A 23,544-nucleotide genomic window follows, 5' to 3' on the forward strand; every position below is an offset into this window, starting at 1 on the left:
GTTTGCCAACTTAGATATTTTAGAATAACCTTTGGTCACACGATTTAGGCTTTTTGATTTCATAGAAATTATTGTTAAAAGACAATTCTAGCATTTGTTTTTTACATTTCTGAATAAATCCTTTTCCTGGACAGCAAGTTATGTATAGATACAATTGTGGGTAGACAGAGAGAGATACAGTTATTGATGTCGATATAAATTGTTACCAGAGTTTAATCATATTCCATTATTACAGTAAATAACTCTATTTCCAAACACCCTATGTATTTTCATAGAAAAAGATCATAATAGAAAATTAGGTATGCTTAGAGAATTGTCAAAAGAGCTTGGAGGGCATGAGACAGGGGAATATATTCTTTTTGATTAGGAGGCTATGGAAATTACACAAAACCAGTTCTAATGAGTTCCTCTTTCTGCAGTACCAAATTGAGTAATTCACTCATATAGGAGCTTGGGAGTTCATACAAATTTTGTGTTGCCTACCACTGCCACAGGAAATTAGTGGCTTCTCCTTCACCTAGGACTTTCAATCTTATGTGAGTACCTCTCATTGGTATAATATAACCCAGAATCCCACTGACAAGAGATTCTGGGAAGTATATTTCCAAGATTTCTCCCTTGTAATAATGTAGGAGAGAATAATACTGATTTGCTGATTCACAATGACACAAAGATATAGAAAAATTAAGTATGACTATACAGATACAGAAAAAGTTAAGTGACTAAAGTTTATATATTTGAGAGATATTATGACCAAAAATTGAATGTATTTATTCAACAACAAGGAATCTCTCAATCAACAAATGTATGTTAAACAAGTACCAGTTATTATTCTTAGGGCAACTGCCCAAATAATTGGCAATTCAGGAATTTTTGATCTTATAAAAGAAAAAGATTAGGGAGACAGCCAAAATTTTTTTTTCTATTTACTGAAAAGGAAAAATGAAACAACATATTCAGATAATAAGGAAAATAATTCTGTTATATATTTTATGTATTTATTTTAAAGACTTATTGATTTATTTATTTAGAGAGAGAGAGACAGTGTGTGCAAGTGAGGGGAGGAGAAGAGGGTGGGGAAGGGAGAGAATCTCAAGAAGATTTCCTGCTGAGCACAGAGTAGGGCTAGATCTCTCCACCCTGAGATCATGACCTGGACTGAAATCAAGAGTCAGATGCTTGCAATGCCTGAGTGGCTCAGTGGTTGAGCATTTGCCTTTCGCTCAGGGCATGATTCCGGGGTCCTGGGATTGAGTCCCACATCAGGCTCCTTGTGTGGAGCCTGCTTCTCCCTCTGCCTGTGTCTCTGCCTCTCTCTCCCTCTCTCTGTCTGTCATGAATAAATAAATAAAATATTAAAAAAAAAAGACTCAGATGCTTAAGTCATGGTGCCCAATCAGGCACCCCTCATGTTATATATTTATTTTATTTTATTTTATTTTATTTTATTTTATTTTATTTTATTTATTTTATTATTTTATTTTATTTTATTTTATTTTATTTTTTAAATTCAATTAGCCAACATATAGAACATTATTAGTTCCAGATGTAGAGTTCAATAATTTATCATTTGCATATAAAACCCAGTGCTCAACACATCACATGATGCCCGTCACCCAGGTACCAAATTCCCCTACCCATCTCCCTTCCAGCAGACCTCAGTTCCTTTCCCATAGTTAATTGGTAATGATGTTTATTGTTTTCCATTATTTTCTTGCTAAACTATGTTTTTATGATAATATTCCACGTTCTTAATTCCAAAATAGTTTTATTGCTATTTAATTAAATTGAAGTCATATTTACTTCTGTCTTTTAAAGCAGCATTATATTTCATTGAGTTGAATTATAAGAGTTATTCTATTTCTGCTATTGTTCTACATTTAGGCTCTTTTAACACTTTTGCCAAGTAATAGATTTAGGCATATAATGTTTTTATTGTTTGGAATGATTGTTTTAAAAGTTCCTAAGATGGTAAACACAAATACTTTCATGGCATTTGATAAACATGACATTATTTTAATTTATATTCACCCTATTACTAAGATATGTTACCTGACTCATTGACATTAGGTAATTTAAGTTTATCTTTATCTTGTAATTAATATAACAAATGATATTCTGCTTTTTATTATGTACATTATTCACACCTTCATATGTATTCATGGTTCCTGCCTGATCACAGAGTTCTTGTAGTTAGGATATTTGCCCTGCTCATTTTCTACTATACACAGTGACTAAATCACAAACGCTCAGTAAACAAATATTAATCCATTTTAATTATGAGATCATAAAATATGGGAAGCTAAAAATAAAACTCAGATTATTTGGATGAAGAAATATGTCAAGGAACTCTTTCTTGCTCATCATGTATTTCCACATTATTCCTTTTAAAAAAAAAGATATTTATTTATTTATTTATTTATTTATTTATTTATTTATTTATGAGAGAAAAAGAGAGAGAGAATCAAGGGAGGAGCAGAAGGAGAGGGAGACCAGCAGACCCCATGCTAATGTGGAGCCTGATATGGGGCTTGATGTCATGACACTGAGGTCACGACTTGAGCTGAAATCAAAAGCTGTATGCTTAGCTAACTCCCAGCTACTCCTCAACATTATTTTTTTATGTGTTCTTCTAGATTTTTAATGGCTTTTTTCTAATATATTTACTTTCATTTTGTTGTATACGAATTAAAAAAATGACCTGTAAACCATATCTTGTAATACTTAAATCTAGTAAGATAAATAACCATTTTAGAAAAGTTAAAAAAGAATATTGCTTTAAATAGTTTGCATTTGGGTGTCATAAATTAAAATACAGAAAGTTTGTATGTAGCTTCCCATAGTGAGATTGAGGTGATTCTAAGAAAACTATTCTTGTGTGCCATCTCTGAAACTTTAAGAATCTTGTTCAGTTTAATAACAGAAGGAAGGAAGGAAGGAAGGAAGGAAGGAAGGAAGGAAGGAAGGAAGGAAGGAAGGAAGGAAGGAAAATAAAGTAGGAAAGAAAGCAAGAAAGCAAAAGAAGGAAAGAAGAAAGAAAGAGAAAAAGGAAGAAAGAGAAAAAGAAAGAAGAAAGAGAAAAATAAAATTTACTTTGAGCTATCTGAAGGAAAGAAGAAAGAAAGAAAGAGAAAAAGGAAGAAAGAGAGAAAGAAGAAAGAAAAAGAAAATTTACTTTGAGTTATCTATGAGTATTACATGCTCTTCCATTTACATATGAAGGCTAGGTACAAAATATAACTATTTTCACCTTGAAAGTTAATCTTTATGCTTATGTTTTCTTCTACTATTGAAACATACTACATTCCAAACCTACTCTCTGATAACCTTATAAACTAAGCTTTTACCACAGAGAACAAAGAGACTTTTTTTTAAAGATAGAGACAGCAGAGTAGAGGGAGGTGCAGAGGGAGAGAATCTTCAAGCCGACTTCCTGCTGACATAGGGTAGTTGGGTAGGCAGAGGAAGCAGCTTGATATCGCAGGACCCATGAGAGCATGACCTGAGCCAAAACCAAGCGTCAGACACTTAAATGACTCAGCCACCCAGGCATCCTGATTTTAATTTTTATAGTTAAGAAAAAGTATTGGGGCACATGAGTGGCTTAGTTGGTTAGGCATAGGACTCTTGGTTTTGGCTCAGGTCATGATCTGGAGGTGATGAGACTGAGGCTCCCATCAGGCTCCATGTTACTTTTCAGAGCTTAAAATTTTAGGCTCATTGTTTAAATGATTTGATAATCCTAACATATCTATTTTAATAGCCAAACTGTCCTTGAATTCCATGTGCACACAAAGCCTGTAATCCGTCATTCTGTTCCATTCCTTCTTACAGATAAAGAGAAGTTTAACAGTAAGGTTATCATTTTCTGTGACTACATGGTTTTAAATGGTGTCAGCATCTCAGAGCCATATAGCAGACCTTGAAGGCTCTTCTGTTTCTTTAAGGAAATCTCAAATGATTTCTGGGGAAATCATTGAAATTCAAGTGAGGAGTTGTTGAGCCATTTTAAAAATGCTTAGATGAAGTCGAGAAATTAGAGTGGACAAAATTGAAAACCCAGAGATCCCAGCAGGTGGTTCCTAAGTCTGAAGTAGTAGAGGAAAGGACTAGAAGAGCATAATAATGGTTAGACACAAAAAGACTATAGAAAAAGTGAAATATTATGGATGACAGGTTATTTCAGGAACAAAGTCTGTGATTATACTGTTTACTGTAATGTCATTCTTTTGTGTAGTTTGACTGCCATCACTAATCTGCATTGTTTTCAGAAAGGGATAAAGTACTATTTTCCTTAAATATATAAAAAGGAAAGCTGTATTTTATTTTATTTTTCATGGGGGGTGGGGTAAGGACAGAGGGAGAAGGAGAGAGAGAATCTTAAGCAGGCACCATGCCCAGTGTGAAGCTAGATCTTGCAACCTTGAGATCATGACCTGAGCTGAAATCAAGAGTCAGTCCCTTAATCAACTGAGCCACCCAGGTGCCCTAAAAAAAGATAAACAATATTTTAAATATCAACCTTATATAACATCTTAAAATTAAATATGTTCATCTAGATTCAACCAGGAGATACTCACAAATTGCATAGTATATATTTCTTCTTGCTTATTTTCTGGAATATTCCATTGGAAATTTATTGACTCCCCCCACCCCCGATCTCATCCAATTACCCTTATCCAAAAAGCAACTACTTCACTTTTAGAACTTATTTTGTCTGATGTGAACTTCCTTTTACTAAAATATTATATTCTACCAGTTTTCCTGGGAAAATGCAAAGTTTAATTAGGTGAAAAAAGAATATTTTGGCAACCAGTTTATGTAAATCTGAGCAGTTATCATGAGAGAATAAGGGATGGAAGAAGAAAGAAGAATATAAGATTTATAAAAAGAGCCAAATGCTTGCTATTAATTTTCAAAGGTTATCATGTTTATTTTCCTGGAGAGTAAATCAAAGAAAAAGTAAGAAATATCACATCCTAGCATTTTCAAATTCAGTATTTACTAGGTGATTTTCTATTTCATTTAAATATTGTAATATAACCTCACATTTCTAACACAGGTAAAAAATCATAAACATATTTAAAAGTAGACATTTATGGTCTGAGTATTCACACATTTCAATATACCACTACCCAGGGTGGCAAAGGTTAAACTTTTAAATATTTTCATATATTTTAGAATGCATTTCTGCTTTTTGTTTCCCTTGATAGAATAAATATTGGAATAGTATCAATAAAATTCTATAGTCAAATTATTATTTATTATAATTTCATACTTTAACTGGAGCAAAAGCTATCCAATACTTGTATGTTACATGTGTCATTGCAAAAAAAATTTTTTTCAAGATAAACTTATTAGAATTAACCTAAGAATTGGATCCTTATTGAGTGGAGACTAATAGTATACTGTTTAGCAGGTCATCAATTCAACAGATTCTTGAGAAATGAATTTGTTAAAGTCAAAAGTTAAATAAAAACAATTCCTTTTATAGATAATCAAGAATTATCTAAGTCATTAAATGTCAGACAAATCTAATATTGAGGAAGTTTAAATGGAATCATATTTTAATCCTGAAATAATTTAAAACTTCTTTCAAAAGGCCAACATTTCTATGTTGTCAGAAGATTATCCAAGAGACAATTCTCCAAGGGCCTCTCACCTTTTGCACATCTCCCAAAGAAAAGGATAAGAGGTTCTGTCCTACATTATTTTCTCATAGATATTTGTACAGCAAGCCATACTGGAAGATAGAGATAGTGCCACCTCTGGAGCAAAATTCAGAATTGTTTGCTGTCCAAGATAGTAAAGATAATGTCTTTCCTCTGAGGCAAAGATTGAGCAGATTTACTAGTGGCTCCCTAAAATATTGGGGTTTCCTAAGTTCAAGTCCCCTTGGCCAGAATGCAAACCCACTATACGTGCAGCACCTCCACCTGAGCCTTCCTTTTCATCACCGTCATGGGATACGAGGGACAAAGAGAACCAACATTCACATAATGCTCAAGTCGCTTGCTGTGCCATGAGTACAGAGTCCTTTATTTCTGACCCAGAAAACTTGTGACCTTTGCTAATATCCATGGAACTCTGGCAGGCCGACTTGTAGCATGCAAGCTGGGTGAACTTTCAGACCCTTTACAATTATTGACAGTGGGTAAAATCCAATTCTGCAATTGTGGATATGGACTTCTGACTTTAAGAAATTACATTTTGAGGGATGCCTGGGTAGCTCAGTGGTTGAGCATCTGCTTTAGGCTCAGGGCATGATCCCGGAGTTCTAGGATAGAGTCCCACATCGGGCTCCCTGCATGGAGCCTGCTTCTCTCTCTCTGCCTATGTCTCTGCCTCTCTCTTTCTGTGTCTCTCATGAATAAATAAATAAAATCTTAAAGAAAAAGAAATTATATTTTGAGATCTTGTCCATGATAGTTATTTACCTGTTTCCTACACACATGCACACACACAGAGACACACACACATCTATATTCAGTATCAGAATTTGATAGCATATAGTCTGATATGCAATTGTTCCCAGTGATCTGTCCTTTCACAGACCTACCTGATGCCTGTAGCTTCATCTAGTGCCTTGCACATAGCAGGTGCTCAATTTGCAAATGAATAAATTCACCTACTATATCACCTTGCTTTTAATTTCTCATAATGTTTCTATTACCTCACTGATTCTATGACATTTATGTTTCTATAAACATGTGTGTTTCTATAAAAAATACATCTATATGCATTTCAGTGAGTTTCTAGGAATCATTTTAACCTATATTAAATTTCTGTTCATATTGTAGAAAGTTTTTGATTGGTATAGATATTTCTGTTTATTTAGAGCATTTTGAGTCTAGTCCTATACCACAATATATATGTGTATTAACAATTTTTTCTGCTCTTCTTTTCAGTAAGAATGAAAACCACTTTTGAATATCTTACAAAAAGCTGATGTAAATCTGTTAGTCTGGGCTTCACCATGCCAAAGCCTATTAAACTGATACTGACTTATGTAGCAACAAATGTTAGAAATGAATCCTTTTGTGTTAGCATGTTTTCACAACTATTTCAGAATTATTTAAGTGCTAGGGAGTATTTTGAATCCTATCATGGTACCATCAAGCTGTCTTTAAATCTGATTAGGGATGCTTTCTGTGATAGAGATAATTCAATGCAGGCAATAATGACTTCTATAAAAAAAGTTCCACTATGGCTCAGTTGTTGAGCACTTGCCTTTGGCTCAGTTTGTGATCCCAGGTTCTGGGATCAAGTCCCACATCAGACTCCCCGTAGAGAGCCTGCTTCTCCCTCTGCCTATGTCTCTGCCTCTCTCTCTCTCTGTGTCTCTCATGAATAAATAAATAAAATATTTCCAAAAAAATTTCAGCTATGAATTTATAGAACCACATAATTTCCTCATATTCATCTCCTTTATTGTGATGAAATAATTATAAGAAGAAGAAATTAACTTGCATTTATGTAACAAAGGATACTTTAGAAAAATATAGTAATTGACTTTAAATTTTTATTCAAATGTAATTGACTTTCCTATTAGTTTCAGGTGTAAAATATGATTTGAATTGTGAAATGTAGAGAATAGTGGCTAATAATGCTGCATTATATATTTGAAAGTTGCTATGAAAGAAATTTTTCATTCTTGATTGATATTAGCCTTTTTCAAAAAGGTGGGTACATTTCAAGCATATATTAAAATGTCTCTCTAGGAGAGACTAAAACGTATGAATTAGTGATGCACATAAATATTGTATCATAAGGTCTATTATTTAAAAACCTAAATTATCTACTAATAGTTAAGTAAGTTTTAAAAATTCAAACACTAATAACAATAAATATTACAGTCTTACTTCCAAGTTCCCACTGTTAATGGTGTTATATATGTTATGCTCCAAAAAGAAATCAAGCATTTATATATGCCTCTACTGTAATAATTGCTACAGCCTAAAATAGAAACACTTATTCTTGCAGAGTATTCATGCCTGGCTTACCAAGTGACCCTCAAAACTGCTTACTCAGATCCTGAAAGGATTCTAACATTTTATATGAATATTAAAAATACCAATGTATAATACAAATGATTCCATATTTTCCCCCCCTCTTAATAATATATCTTGGGTGTATTTAATGACTGCATAATAATTCTTTGTATAAATTTATCATAACCTAGTTAACCTGTTACATTGCTAATTTTTGGTTTGGGGGTTCATTTCTTTAAAAAATAATGCCACAGTAATTTCTCTACCTATAGTATTATATTTTTTCTACCTATACTATTATAAGTGTATATTTATTCATACATTCTTCTCTCTGCCCCTCCAACCTCATGTACCCATGCACATGTGCAAACATTCATTGAACTTTCTATTATGTGATATAAATCTCATTTTTGGTAAAACACAATCTTCAGTTTTGAAATGTGGGGCTTTAGAATATGAAACATAATAAAACTTCACCTTCCATATCTATGTAAAAATATTTAGCAATTATAAGATAATCTGTCCCATTTTAATTGATTGGTGTGTACTAGTTTGTGTGTGTGTGTGTGTGTGTGTGTGTACTCTGCACTAAAGTTCACCCTGTTCTAAGTTCACTTTCCTAAATCATTATCTGCTCTTAATAGTATCACTCACATTTCTAATAAAACAGCTTACTGTGCTTTTTCTTTTAATTAGCAAAATTTTGGCGTTGTGATCCCCTGGAAATGTTCTTAATTAAAGTGTAACACGATGCCAAAAGTAAACAAAACTTACTGCTTGTAAAACAGCAAGTAATTTTATTTAATATAGGATAAAATGTAGTTACCTTAAAAATAAGAGGTAAAAAATTTAAATAAGGTATATCACAGTTAAATTCTTATACTTTGTTTTTAACATGACAAGAAATGTGTGGGAAATTAAGAAAGGGAGACAGAACATAAAGACTCCTAACTCTGGGAAACGAACTAGGGGTGGTGGAAGGGGGGGTGGTGGTGAATGGGTGACAGACACTGAGGGGGGCACTTGACGGGATGAGCACTGGGTGTTATTCTGTATGTTGGTGAATTGAACACCAATAAAAAATAAATTTATTATTAAAAAAATAATAAATAAATAAATAAATAAATAAATAAATAAATAGAAAATGGCAAAAAAAAAATAAACATGACAACCATCAAATTCCATCTTTAAAAATAACATTTTTAAACCATAACACTTAACTGTTTTTTTAAAAGATTTTATGTATTTACTCATGAGAGACACAGAGAGAGAGAGGCAAAGACACAGGCAGAGGGAGAAGCAGGCTCCATGCAGGGAGCCTGAAGTGGGATCACGCCCTGGGCTGAAGGCGGCATTAAACCACTGAGCCACCGGGCTGCCCCATTTAACTGTTTAAATAAATGATTATATCTAATTTCTTAAGCTAGTATTAATATAATGAAATAAATATATTCTAAAATGCTTCATATCAAAACACTTCTGAAAATTGGGGTGCTGGAGTGGTTAAGCATATGCCTGAGGCTCAGGTCATGATCCTGGAGTTCTGGGATCAAGCCCCACATCAGGTTCCTTGCTCAGTAGGGAGTATGCCTTTCCCTCTGCTCCTCACCTCACTGTACTCTCTCTCTCTCTCTCAAATAAATAAATAAATCTTTTTAAAAATAACTGAAAATTTAAATATTTCAAATTTGCCAGAGTAGCTCACCATTTCAAGAAATCTAATTGTTTTGATTTAAAAGCAAAAATAATTTTGCATATGATAGTCATTGAGGACTTACTACATGCTTGCCAATCCACATTATTTCATCTAACAGGACCATTATCTTCAAAATTATTTTTAACATAGGTGAGAAAAAGTGGTAAGTCATTCAGTGTCACAGTTAATATCAAAGCTGATATTTTAATGCAGTTTTTTGAATGCATTACTCTGAATTAAGCTTCTAAATGAGCTTCAGTTCCTTTTTGTGGTGTTAATTTTGCATTTCATTTTTTATCTTTATCCAACAAGTTTATTACAATGCAGATATATTACAAATACAATCTTTTGTGAGTCAATAATAGTCTTTATTAGATTTTCTAACCTTAATTTATTTTATTTTAGGCAGAGAGAGAGAATCCCACGTAAACTCCATGCTGAGTGTGGAGCCAGAAGTAGGGCTCCATCCCACAACCCCGAGTTCATGACCTGAGTCAAAATCAGGAGTTGGACACTTAACTGACTAAGCCACCCAGGAGCACCTAGCCTTAATCTAAATGATATAGTCTTTATATTATTCTTCAGGTAGTAGTAGAACTTGAGACATTTATTCTAGTGAGCACATATTCATTATTTTCTGTATTTTTAAAGTCAAAGCAAATGAAGCTCCATTTAGTAATGCACTGGATCCCAGAAGACATGACTACAATTTTCATGTGAGCAGTGAGTTAAAATTTGTTTTAAATGGCAGAGAACAAATGTATTTCATCTCCTGCTCTTGTTATTGAGTACTTGAGTAATCTACTGGCTGATTCTTACAAGTAACCTGATTGTGAATATATTTCTAAATATATAGAGTACTAATAAGTAGAGAAAGTAGCTGTTATGCATAAAATGGATTGTTCCATTCTTCTTTTATAAGGAGGATTACAAAATCATCTCATTATACAGCATATGAGAAAGTAAAGAACCTGTTGCAGAAATGGTTGCCTAATGGTTGTTAATATCTAATTTTACCATGTCATTTAGCTTTTTTTTTTCTGAACTCCCTCTACTTTTACAATAAAGGAGATAGCTTCTGATGGCATCCTAAATCTCCAAACAAGTTTAACTTCAAAATTGGTGCATTCTTATATATACATATATAATATATATATACACATATATGTCATGTCATATATATAATGTATATAATAATGTATATAATGTATATAATATATATACATATATACATATATGTATATGATATAATGTATATAATAATATATAATAATGTATATAATATAAATATATAATGTATATGATATATTATGTATATAATACATATATATGTCATGTCATATAAATATTATACATATATAATGCCATATATCTGATATATATATATATATATCAGAAAAAAAAATATATATATATATATCTTTCTGAGACATTGTGGATGCTGGAACCAGACCATAAGACTTTTCTTAGTACTATTTCTCGTCACTCCAGGTCACATGAGTGGATTTAATCATATACAAAGAGAACACAGGTCAGAATGGAAATATTGGACCTGCCAATTACCCATTCAGAAAGCAATTAAATGTTGTAAAAATATTTTTTTTTCTCACTTTTCTTCTGTTTGGAGTCCAAATCATTTCTGGACACAGTAAATAACAATGATTAAGAGGTTTTTTTTGTTTGTTTGTTTTAAGTTTCTTGTGAGCATGACATTTTGGACAATTTAAGAAAAGAAAAATAAAAGATGGAAGAAGTATAAAAGAAATAAGGAGGAGGAGGAAGAGAAAAAAGGAGGAGGAGGTACAGGAGAAAGGGAAAGAAAAAAGGGAAAGGAGGAGGAGGAAAAAGAAAGAAACAGCAGCTTAAAATATACTATCAAAAGGCTATATATGGGGCCACCTGGGTGGCTAAGTTGGTTGAGTGTCTGACTCTTGATTTCAGCTCAGGTCGTGATCTCAGGGTCCTGAGATTGAGCCTCATGTCAGGCTCTACATGCTGGGCATGGAGCCTGCTTAACATTCTCTTTTTCCCTCACCTGCCTCTCCTTCCCTGCTCAAGAGCTCTCTCTAAAAAACAAAACAAAACAAAACATACATCAGGTAGGTGCATTCTTGTAATAGAAATGAATAAATATGGGTTAAACTTTTTTATTTTAAACAATACTCATTAAACAAAATGGAATAAAGAAAGGGCTAGCAATAGCAATAAGGAAAGGATAAAATATATAGTGGCAAATGTAAAAAGAAAGAAGAGATTATTATTTTGTTATCATATAAAAAGAATTGAGATCCAAAGCATTAAACAGGAAAAGGAGTTATTTTATATGATTAAGAATGCATCTACAAAGAAAAGAAAACATTTTTGCATTTGTATGTAGCAAATAACATGGGATTGAAATACATTAAAAAAAATCCAGGAGCAATCCATAGATAATCTGATAAAATATAAATCATAGTATATAATATAACATTTTAAGCAAAATAATGAAAAAAAACAGAATTGAAGATTTAAACTATAGCATTACCATTCCTGGTTTAAAGTGTGTATAGCATAATTTGTTCTGAAAAGTAATTTTAAGCATCTGTAGGGGCATTGTTTGTTATAGCAAATATTAGAAAAAAAAACATAAAGTCCAAAAATAGAGGAAAATTTATAAACATTACAGTACAAAATACCATTCGTTTTTTTAGCCAGGCCTCGGGTCTCTCATAGCCAAATTAATGCCTAAGAAGGTTGAGGATTTTGTGGTGCTTTAACGTATGCTTTGTTGCATGGAAATTTTCTTGAGGTTGATAGGTGACCTATATCAATTTAACCCATTCTGTGATCAATTTATCCTAACACAAGAGTCTAAGGTTAGGTGGCTCCTGCTCTAACAACTTTTAAGCGTTTGATTCATGCCCACCAATTATATGGCTTTGGCTTCCGTTAACAATAGATCTATTAGTCCTTTCATGAGAAGTATTCTTTATAATATGGAAGACTTGATAGCTTTTAATAGTGTGACTTTATTCTACTTAGATTTTGATGTGCCATGGGTCAATCATTCTAAATTTCTTGTCTTAATTTATTTCCTCAAGACCTCCCATGGTTTATGTACCTCAAAGGTAAATCCTGCCTGATGGCCACCACCCACTGCAGACATTGGAATTCCTTCTTCTTAAGTCTCATCTTAAGTCCCATTATGGCCACCACTCACTGTGGACTCCTAGTATAATTATTCCAGAAACTTTCCAGGATCTCACAACTTTTCTGGGAACCTTAAAGAATGCTGAATTCTTTCTGGGAAGTTAATATTTTTAAAATAAAAATTAGAATTAATATTTTATTGTCACATAATCAGATGGCAGTTGGATATATAGTCCTCATGCTTGATCTTTCTATTTTGTAAGTAAAAAATAAATAAATAAACAGCCTATAGCTGGTTATGTTTTAGAAAAAGTGATGAGATTAATTCTTTAATGGTAGCTTCAAGTTTTTCCTTGGCTTTAGAAAATCCACCCACCATTTTCCCTTTTTTAAAAGCTGGAAAGTTTGGCATTTGATTTCACACACTAAAAGCAACCTTTGAAGCCAAAAAAATGTGCACTTACATATAAATATAATAATGTTACATAAATCTATAAATTAAAAACATAACGTTTGTTTGGATCAGAGAGCTGCACACAAGGGAGCAGAGTTTAAATCTGAAAGGGACTGACCCACAGCCCCTGATATTGATGAGAGGAACAGAAAGCTCAAAGGATATATTGTGCATCTCATCACATTGCAGGTAGCTAGCAGTCAGCTTCCGATCCTACTGCTCATCACCAAAGACTTAAAAAATGATAAAAGAATATAAGATTAAGAATATAAGATTAAGTGATGCAAACAAATTTTATCTAACACTTCAAGGACAGTCTTCATTCACAGAACTGCCTAGAATGTAACTGTCTTTACTGAAGAGTGTAAGTAAATATAGAAAAAATGATATAATTAACAAATTATCAATTTACAGACACTAATGTAAAAAAAATGTTTTAGGCAAGTATCCAGAAACAGACACTGAGCCATTGTGGGAATAGCAACTGGGAAGCAGGTATTCATATAGCTGGAAAGCATCAAGCCAGATTAATCAGCTAACATTCCAATTAACCATAAAAACTGAACTTATATCTCCCCATATAATGCCAAGGAATGTATACATTCCTTGTGATATGGTTTAAGTTGTTTTTAAAATGTTTAATCTAAGTATGATCATGAGATAACAAAATGATTTAGAATGTGGAACGTTTTATACAAGTGGCCTGGGCTCTTCTGAAGTTATCAATGTTATAAAAGACAAGAAAGTCATGAGAATTAAAGACTGAAGATACATGCAACCAAACACAATGTATAATTCCTGGTGGAATCTTGTATTAGAATAAGACTGGGAGCTAATTTTATAAACAATTGGAATTTAAATGTGGATTACATTTCATATACTATTATTGAATCCAAGTGGATTCTTGGTGTGAAAATGAGCTTGTGGTTATGTAAGAGCATATCCTTGATCTTAAAGGCAACTGGATGAAATATTTAGGAGTGAGTACCAGCATGTCAGTGATTTACTGTTGAGTATTTAGCAAAAGAGAAAAACAAATTTGTCAAATGTTAACAATTGGTGATTCCTAGTAAAGGGTAAATGAGTGTCATTAGAATAGGACTTTTACTGTAACTCTTCTATAGGTTTGATATTTTTCAAATCTATAAAAATAGGGCAAATAATCAAAAACAAAATACAGAATTTTATACATTCAAAAAGTTGTATCTTCATGAAACCTATCCATTTTGTTACCAAGCCTTAGCTTTTATGATGATTTTAATATAAGCAAAGACCTTATTAGAATTAAAAAGTTTTTATAAAACATTTAAGAGTCTTATTTTCACAACAATCATAAAACAGAAATCGACTTTCACAAACCCAGAATAACCCCTCCCCTCACAATAGCCTTTACAAATTACCTTTCCCGGTTTCATCTGAATATGAAAAAGGTTAGAGCTTCATTCATAATTCCTTTTAATCTTTAAGCTCAATTGAAGACTATACCCACTGTTCTTTTAATGATATGAAATAAATTAATTCAATAATGAATTAATGTTTTCATAGTAATTTTGGCAATATACGACTGAAATTAGATTTTAGCTGAAAGGGGAGGGAGACAATTCCCAATCTATACTCAGAATAACGTATTATTTCTTGGAGTAACAGAAAATAAGAAATGACAAAGAGGAAAAAGCTATAAACTTTGAACCATGACACCTTTGAAAATGGCATAACACTGTTAAAAGTATAAGGAAAATTGTAATGTTCAGGTGTACAATGAGAAGTCATTACTTATATCCTTTTGAAGACAGGAAGAGGAGTGGAAAGTTTACTTTGTGTTATTTTGAAAGAGAAAAACTGGCACTATTCTTTTGCTTACAAACTGAGAGCAAATAATACTTAATACTCCTTTTATTTAAATTGATAGATTACCCTGTGAAAATCCATGATAGGATTCTTTTTTTTTTTTTTTTTTCATGATAGGATTCTGAAAAAGTTTTACAAGTTCACTTATTTGGGCCATTAAAATGATGAAAATATCATCCTTTCTTACAAGAGTCGCATACACTTGAAGCGACAATTTTTTTCCCTTTTCCTCAGAGTGGCATAATTCTTAAAAATGTTATCTCTTTCAAAAAGATAAGTAATGCACACAATTTTTAGAAAGTACTCACATCACAGAACTGCAATCAAAGTCAACAATTATGTACTGATTGGCACAAAAGTTTGAGTGTTAAACGGATTCTCCTGTTAGGATCTCTTGATCACAGCAGTACTTTGCTATATTAGGCTTTCAAATTAAATGGTCATAAGTACTATCCTTACTATATAGCAAAATTCATGTTAATCTATTGAAAATAAATATATGCTCATTTGGCACCTGTTGGAATAGTGGTTTTAAAACAGTGGGTCATAGTCTGATGACATCAATTTAATGCCTTGAAACTAGCTTTTAGAAATTATAAAGCAGGATAAGATAGGATAGGATAGGATAGAACAGGCCGTAATACTTCTACATACATCATAAATAGTAGGCATAAATATTGTTAGTGAATGACTGTGTCTTTATGTGTGTGGTTTTGCAATATAAAATATCTTACTCTTGGTTTCAATTTAAAAAGTTGAAGGCAATGACTTGAATTTTCATAGGGTGAAATAGAGACTGCTACTTCCAGTGATTGTACATTAGAATTGCAAATTTTAATGAAAAACGTTTCAAAGCATGGCAAGATTTGTTATAAATCTTACTAAAATAAAATTGTGTTTTTATAGATATTTTATTAATATTTTCTCAAATTATGTGTAAAATATACTCTTATCACAAACAAAACTAGAAGAAATATACAGTCTAATTATGGGTTAGAACGAGCATCTTATATTCAAAAGGTATTTGTATTTTGCTGTGGACTGTATTATTTAAATATTTTTCTATTGGGCAGTTAATACTCTTATTGATTTGTAAAAATATAGATATCTATCCTATATTTTGCAAATATTTTCCCAATGTGTCTATAGTGTTTGAATTTGTTTATTCAGGCACTTTTAAAGTATAGGTAGTGAAACTTATTATGTCAGTTGCTTCTGGATTTGTCTCTTTAGGGCCTTTGCTATGTTCAGATTGTATATTTTACCTTCCCATCTCACCTATTAATACTTACAGTTCCATTCAATACCCATGTTCTGTCTTTCTCTTAGCACCAGTATCATACTAGTGTAAACCCTATTAAATAAAGGTAGATTTATAAAATATTTTTATGACAAATAGGGTTAGTCTTTTAATACACTACTTTAGATATATTTCTGGTTAGTTCTGCTTATTTATTTTTTTATATTCTAATAACTAAAAAACAGAATGTTTTTAAAGTTTAGCATAAAAAGTAGACAAAATTAAAACTGTACAGCTTGATGAATGATTAGTTTAAAAAGATTCTGGTAATAGCTCAATAAAACTTAAAAAAAAATACTCAAATAATCAAACCAAGATCATAGTGTAGGGCATTCCTCACCTTTATCAGCCCATATAGGAAACAAATATTCTAGTATCTATAATAGGTTAGTTTTGACTTGCACATGAATGCTCTTAAAATGGAGTAATGTGTTGTGAATTTGTGCTCTTCTTAACTAATGGCTGTGGAATCTATATAAGCTGTTGCATTTTGCATGATTTTGCTCATTTTCATTGCTTTATGATATTGCATTAAGTGACTATACTGAATGTGGAATAGCATATGGATTGTTTCAGTGTGCGAATTACATGAATAGTATTGTTATGCACATTTTTGTATATTTTTTTCAGATAGTTTCTCCTCGTGTTAATTTTGATAATTTGTGTTTTGCAAGACTTTGTCCTTTTTCATTTAAGTATTCAGATGTATTGTCATTTAGATAGCATTTTAATTTTCAAATCCCAGTGCTCATTGCTTGGACCTATTCTACTCTTCATCATCACTCATTCTCCTGTGGAAGTAACTTCCACATTCCTTCTCTTTTTTTTTTTTTTTTAAAGATTTTATTTATTTATTCATAGACGCAAAGAGAGAGAGAGGCAGAGACACAGGCAGAGGGAGAAAGAAGCAGGCTCCATGCAGGGAGCCTGATGTGGGACTCGATTCCCGGTCTCCAGGATCGCACCCCAGGCTGCAGGCGGTGCCAAACCGCTGCGCCACCGGGGCTGCCCCCACATTCCTTCTCTAGCCTGGGAATCTTCTTTGCATTCCAACCTCAGATGTCCATCTGCTTATTCTAAATCTCTACTTACACATATAAGAATCTCAGACTTAACAGCTCTGAGTTTAAACTCCGCTATTTCGCCCCATTTTTTTTTTCTTTTTGAGATTTCATTTTAGCAAATGTCAACTTCCTACCAGTTGTTCAGGTTGAAACCTTGAGGTCATCTTCCCACCCCCATATCTGTAAACTTTCCTACGTTGCCCTCATCTTTTCTAATGGTTCTTTCTTACTATTCCTCAAAAGACAGAACATGTGCCTGTCTTAGAACCTTTTCACTTGATTTTCCTTTGCTCAAATACTTTTTTTCTTTACCCACATGAATCAAATATTTCTCAATGAATTTCCGTATTGTGTTTAAATCATAATCCTATATGAGGCATTCCATATTTTCTTCTCTGATTTATATTTCTCATTATCTATATTATTTAATATACTATGTAATATAACTATATATTATATAACATACCATATATTTTGTGTATGTATTCATTTATTTTTACATATTTATGTTTTTGCCTATCTGCATGTCTCTAAAATAGTAATTCTCACAATATATATTTTTTAAGATTTTATTTATCTATTTATGAGAGACACACAGAGAGAGAGGCAGAGACACAATCAGAGGGAGAAGCAGGCTCCATGAAGGGAGCCTGATGTGGGACTCAATCCAGGGATTCCAGGATCAAAACCTGAGCTGAAGGCAGATGCTTAACTGCTGAACCACCCAGAGATCCCTTCTCACAATATTTTAAACTTTTTCATTATTATATTTGTTATGGTGATCTGTGATCAATGATTATGACTTTGAAAACTCAGATGATGGTTAACCTTTTTCTAACAGGAAGTAGTTTTTAATTAAGGTATGTTCATTGTTTTTCAAACATAATGCTATTGTTCACTTAATAGACTGATATAAACATAACTTTTATATGCCCTGGGAAACAAACAAAAAAAAAATCATTTGACTCACTTTGTTGTGTTATTTTCTTTATTGGATGGTCTGGAACCAAATATACAATATCTTCAAGGTATGCCTATACTTTCCTTTATATCTTTAAACATAGTTATAATAGCTCCTTTATTATCCTTGTCTGCAAATTTCAACATCTAGGTCACACAGTGTTATCTTTTATTTATTATTTCTTTTTTGAATTAATTATGTCATTCTATTTCTGTAGATATCAACTAATTTTAGACTGTTTCCTTGAACATTGCAAGGGTATTTTTTAGAAACCACAGATGATTTTGTGACCCTGGGATGACTATATTTTAAAATTTATTTTCAAAGACCTATAAGTTGGCTGAACTTGAACTATAAAACTTCATTTTCACTTTTAGCCTGCTTAGAGTTTTCCCTATGCATGATGGTTCAGAGATTAGCCAAAGATTTGGGCAGAGATTGAACAAGAAATTTAGGGATCTCCTCTCACCTTTCCTTGTGGTATTTCTGTTACTTTAAGTGGCTGCATTTACACTGAATACCATCCTATGTTCCCTCAGGTCAGTAGGACTGCAGGGTTCTTGTTAAATTTTAACCACACTGAATAGTGAAAGCTTGAGGCTTCTCTGGATGAGTCATAAATAATTTGACCCCATGTCATTCCCTTCCTCTGTGTATCAACTTTCATGAAATATCTGCTTGCTTCTGTCTTTCTCCCCTGCCTTAAGGAAATTGCATATGTTTTGATGAGTTTATAGTTACTATCTGCTGGAGTGTTGGTCCAATGAGAGTTTATTTGGCCATGACGGGAGCATAACTCTATAGGGAATGACAATTATAGGAACCTGAAGATTGTTTCAACATAAAATAACATAAATCTGGTTAGATCAAAAATGAAATTGATCTTATTTCGTTCACAACATCTAGGTCTACAGCTGAAAGAATTTTTTTTCAGCATTTGTTTTTTGAACATTTCCAAATTTTACTATCACTTTTTACGCTTCCCTAACTAAGATTTGATATATATTGTGAGAAGAAGGTTTTAGATCAGGGAAACTGGTCTTTAGTAGAGTCCAGAGAAAAGCTGAACATGGTTGAGGTGTTAGGACAAGTGATAATACATTGTCCAAATAACTTTGAGCCTAACTTAAAAGATGTTTTGCTTTTTACATTACTAATATAAGCTCCTTAATTCTAAAATCCCTATGTTCGTGTGCAAATTCACATTATTGACACCAGTTAGGCAAGAAATGGACATATATTTATATATACTATAGTTCTACAAAGAATACTGTACTTTTAGCCATGTTATTCATTTTGCTTCATCTATATTATCTAGGCTCTAATATTTGACTTTTGATTCTCATCATGATTATAATTAATGACTACAGAAAATAACCAGTATGTTGCAGTAACATTTTAAAATAATTTTATTAATGCTAAATATTGAATCAGTACCAAATGTACTCATTATCTTGTTTATTTTACATGCATTAGTTTTAGCCATCCTAAAACTCTGAAGGCATAGTCATATCAATTTATCAACTTCTTAAATAAACAAAACAAAACAAAACAAAAAAATACTAACAGTCACAGAAATTAAGTAACCTGCCCATACGATGTAGCAAGTAACTGGTGAAATCTTGTTCAAATGAAACCTATGGGTTTTCAGTTGCAGTTTACCAGATTTTATTCCCAGAACATTTATTTTCCTTTCCCTCCCCCTTCTTTTGATAGGGCAAGGGTGAATGAAGGGCAAAAATGTAAAAAAAAAAATAGAGCATAATATTTAACAATTTATAAGAAATTAACAGATTGAGGTTTTAAAACTTACATTTTAAGTTGTTAATCTCAAATCAACAAAATACCCAAATGTATTTAATCAGTAACACTTAATATTAATGTAGTTATCTTGAGTTGGGAGAGTGTGTACTTTTATAGTTTTTGATTTCTCATCTTTGTACAGGGTATACAGATTTATGATGGATAGCTTGAGGACTGAATATAAAATTAAAGAATTTTAGGATTTAATGAATTTAAAAGATTGAGAATATAATCTGTCAACTCAGCAGTTTTACTCCTCAATGTTTTATGATAAAGTTGTATGATATTGACTTTTTACACTGGATTAAGTTCAAAATTTTTCAACTTGATAATTTACCAAAATAAAAAATGAAGACTTCATTTTATTAAAAACAACTTTGTCTTCTGGAGAATTTGCCCATCATGTCCTCTGGCTGTATTTGTGGGTATTGTCTGGGATAATTTTCTCTCTTTGGCCATTTATATATCTCATTAATTTTATGAAGAAGCTTTTTAAATTTACTTACATGAACAGGAATATGTGTCCCCAGAGTTGGCTCTCAGGAATTGAGTATGGTCCCTCCCTCTCTCCTGGTGCCTGACTGCCCAGCACTGGCATTTATACATGCCCTGAGGGCTCTACTCACATGTAGACAGTCACAACTATCCCCCACTCCACTTCAGTGGTGCTGTTAATGGCCAACTTCAGCCACATGCATATCAGGATTTATGTGGAGATCTAGCAAGAGATGGTTCCTTTGGGGGAAAATGTTTAATGCCACTTGTTTGGGATATAGAGTGACATCCAACCAGGCTTGGAAGTACTTTTTATTGTAAAGGAGAAAACATATGGAGAGAGATAAGAAATGATAACAATTTCAAAGCCCAAATTAGTGAAATATATCAACAATAGTAACATTTTTAATTGAAAATATTGAAAGAATTACTGTTGAATGGATAGAAAATGGAGATACAAAGGACAGAAATATTGACCTGAAGAGCAACTTTTCACTCAACCTTGACTCTGCTCCTGATGAAGAAATTGAATCCAGTCCAGAAACACTTCTACCTCCAGTATCCTCAGCCAAAGTAAACAAAACTGTAAAGAATCAACAGACTGGATTCTGTTAAGAATGACCTTCCTCCAATAGATAGCAGAGTGGTTGGTTCTGCATGTGTATGACATAGTCAACTTCCTGGACAGTCTTCATCTTCAAAACCTAATGCACATAGAAATTCTTGCTGTGTAAAAAAGGTAGAAAAATTACAAAAACAAAACAAAAACAAAAGAAGAGAAAGAAAGGGAAAGAAAAAAAAAAAGACTACAACATAAAAAACTTAAGTGCGCCTGATGTTAATGCTACAAACCCAAATTATAAAATTCTGTATGCAGAGACTCTAAAGGGATTGTAGGCCATTGACAACAGAAGATCCTATTAATGAACATAGGATATGTATTTGTATAAGAAAAATGACCATTCAGTAAAAAAAGAAACTCAAATGAAAGATCATGCAATCATGATCCCTAATACAAATATTGTGATGGTATATAAACCTACTCTTAGTTTTGTGTCAATAAAGTGCCTAGAAAACCAAACATTGGGTTTTGATTTTGCTTTTGATGACTCAGCTCCTAAATGAAATGGTTTACAGGATTACAGTTAGCTCACTAGTAGAAATTGTATTTGAGAGGAGAATGGCTATCTTCCTTGCTGAAAGTGGAAAAACTCAAACAATGGGAAGTGACTTCTCAGGAAAGAACCAAAATTGTTCTAAAGGAATTCATGCATTAGCAGCTTGAGATTTTTTTTTTTTTAATGCCAAAGCAGTCAAACTATAAGAAGTTAGAACTTCAAGTATATGCAGCTGTTTTGGAAATTTATAGTGGAAATGTATTTGACTTGATGAACAGGAAAGCAAAATGAAGAGTGCCAGAAGATGGAAAACAGCAGAGTCAAGCAGTGGGATTAAGGGAACAGGAGATCAAATGTGTTGAAGATGTACTGAAACTCACTGACATAGGCAACAGTTGCAGAACATCCAGTCAAACATCTGCCAGTGCACATTTATCTTGGAGCCATGCAGTGTTTCAAATCATTCTTAGAAGGAAAAGAAAACTATACAGTAAATTGTCTCTCATTCATTTTCCTGGAAATGGAAGCGGAGCTGGTCTTCCAGTGCAGACAGGCAAAAGAGGCTTTGAAGGTACTGAAATTAGTAAAAAGCCTTTTAAGCACTGAAGGACTACATTAGAGCTTTAGGTAAAAATAAACCTCCTACTCCTTTCCAAGCAAGTAAACTCACTTAGGTCTTGAGAGATTCATTCATGGGTGAACATTCTGTTGCCTGCATGGCAGTTACAAACTCTCCAGTGATGGCATCCTGTGAAAATACTCTTGATACATTAAAATATGTAATTGTGTGAAAGAATTTGTGCTGCTGGGATGTTCATCTAATAATGCATGGCTCACCAAATCAGATTGAGGACTTAGAGGCAGAAGGGGGAATGGGCAGTTCCCATTAGAGAGATGGTGTAAAACTTCCTTGTGAAAAAAGTGAAGCAGAGATTTCTCTACAATTGCTTACTTTCCATGAAGCTATCTCACAAATAGAAATGAACATAAAAAAAAAAAAAGAAATGAACATAAATTGCACAAGATCACAGGAGGGCAGTGTTCTAGGAGTTTATTCAATGTTGGAAGATGACAAGTCTCTCATAGAGATGGCTGAAGAGATAGATTATGATGTAGATTTATATGCTACTCAACTTGGAACTATTCTTGAGCAAAAAAAAAAAAAAAGAAAGAAAGAAAAAGGCATTTTAACTAAGCTATGGGATAAAGTGAAATCTTTCTGTGTAACTCTGTAAGAACAATCCAGATCAAGCTAAAGAGATCCCATGCCCTTTAAATCAGCATTTGCTGCTGAAGGATCCCCAGAATCCACACTATTGTTACATAATGTTTATGCTGTAAGAACGATTTGAAAGTTTGAAATTTTTAAGTCTCTGTGGAAAATGTCTTTCCCTTCATCTGAATGACATTTGAATTTTGTGAAACACTCCTTTGTCTACAAAATGCTTCTAGCCCAGGAGATACAACCAAAATTTGGGAATAGTGAAGTACTTTGTTTCATTTTCACAAATTGTGATTTCCTTTGGGGATCTTTTCAATTGTATTTTCTTTATGATGAAGTAAGATTGTGGACTTGATCCAGTAGTGATTAGTAGGGGGAGGCCACAGCATTTCCTTTTAACTCTGTTCAGTTTTTGTAGCAAGACTGAGCAGTTTTAAATCCTTTGTCTGTATGGATACCTCAT

The 23,544-nt window shown here is 32.7% G+C and overlaps 1 pseudogene; it reads left to right on the top strand.

Moving 5' to 3' along the window:
• LOC100684974 overlaps positions 1-23,094 on the top strand; it is a 62,829-nt pseudogene extending 39,735 nt beyond the window's left edge.
• The last annotated feature ends 450 nt before the right edge of the window (positions 23,095-23,544 follow it).

The sequence above is a fragment of the Canis lupus genome, chromosome 8, assembly GCF_011100685.1.
Source record: "Canis lupus familiaris isolate Mischka breed German Shepherd chromosome 8, alternate assembly UU_Cfam_GSD_1.0, whole genome shotgun sequence".
NCBI classification, from domain to species: Eukaryota; Metazoa; Chordata; class Mammalia; order Carnivora; family Canidae; genus Canis; species Canis lupus.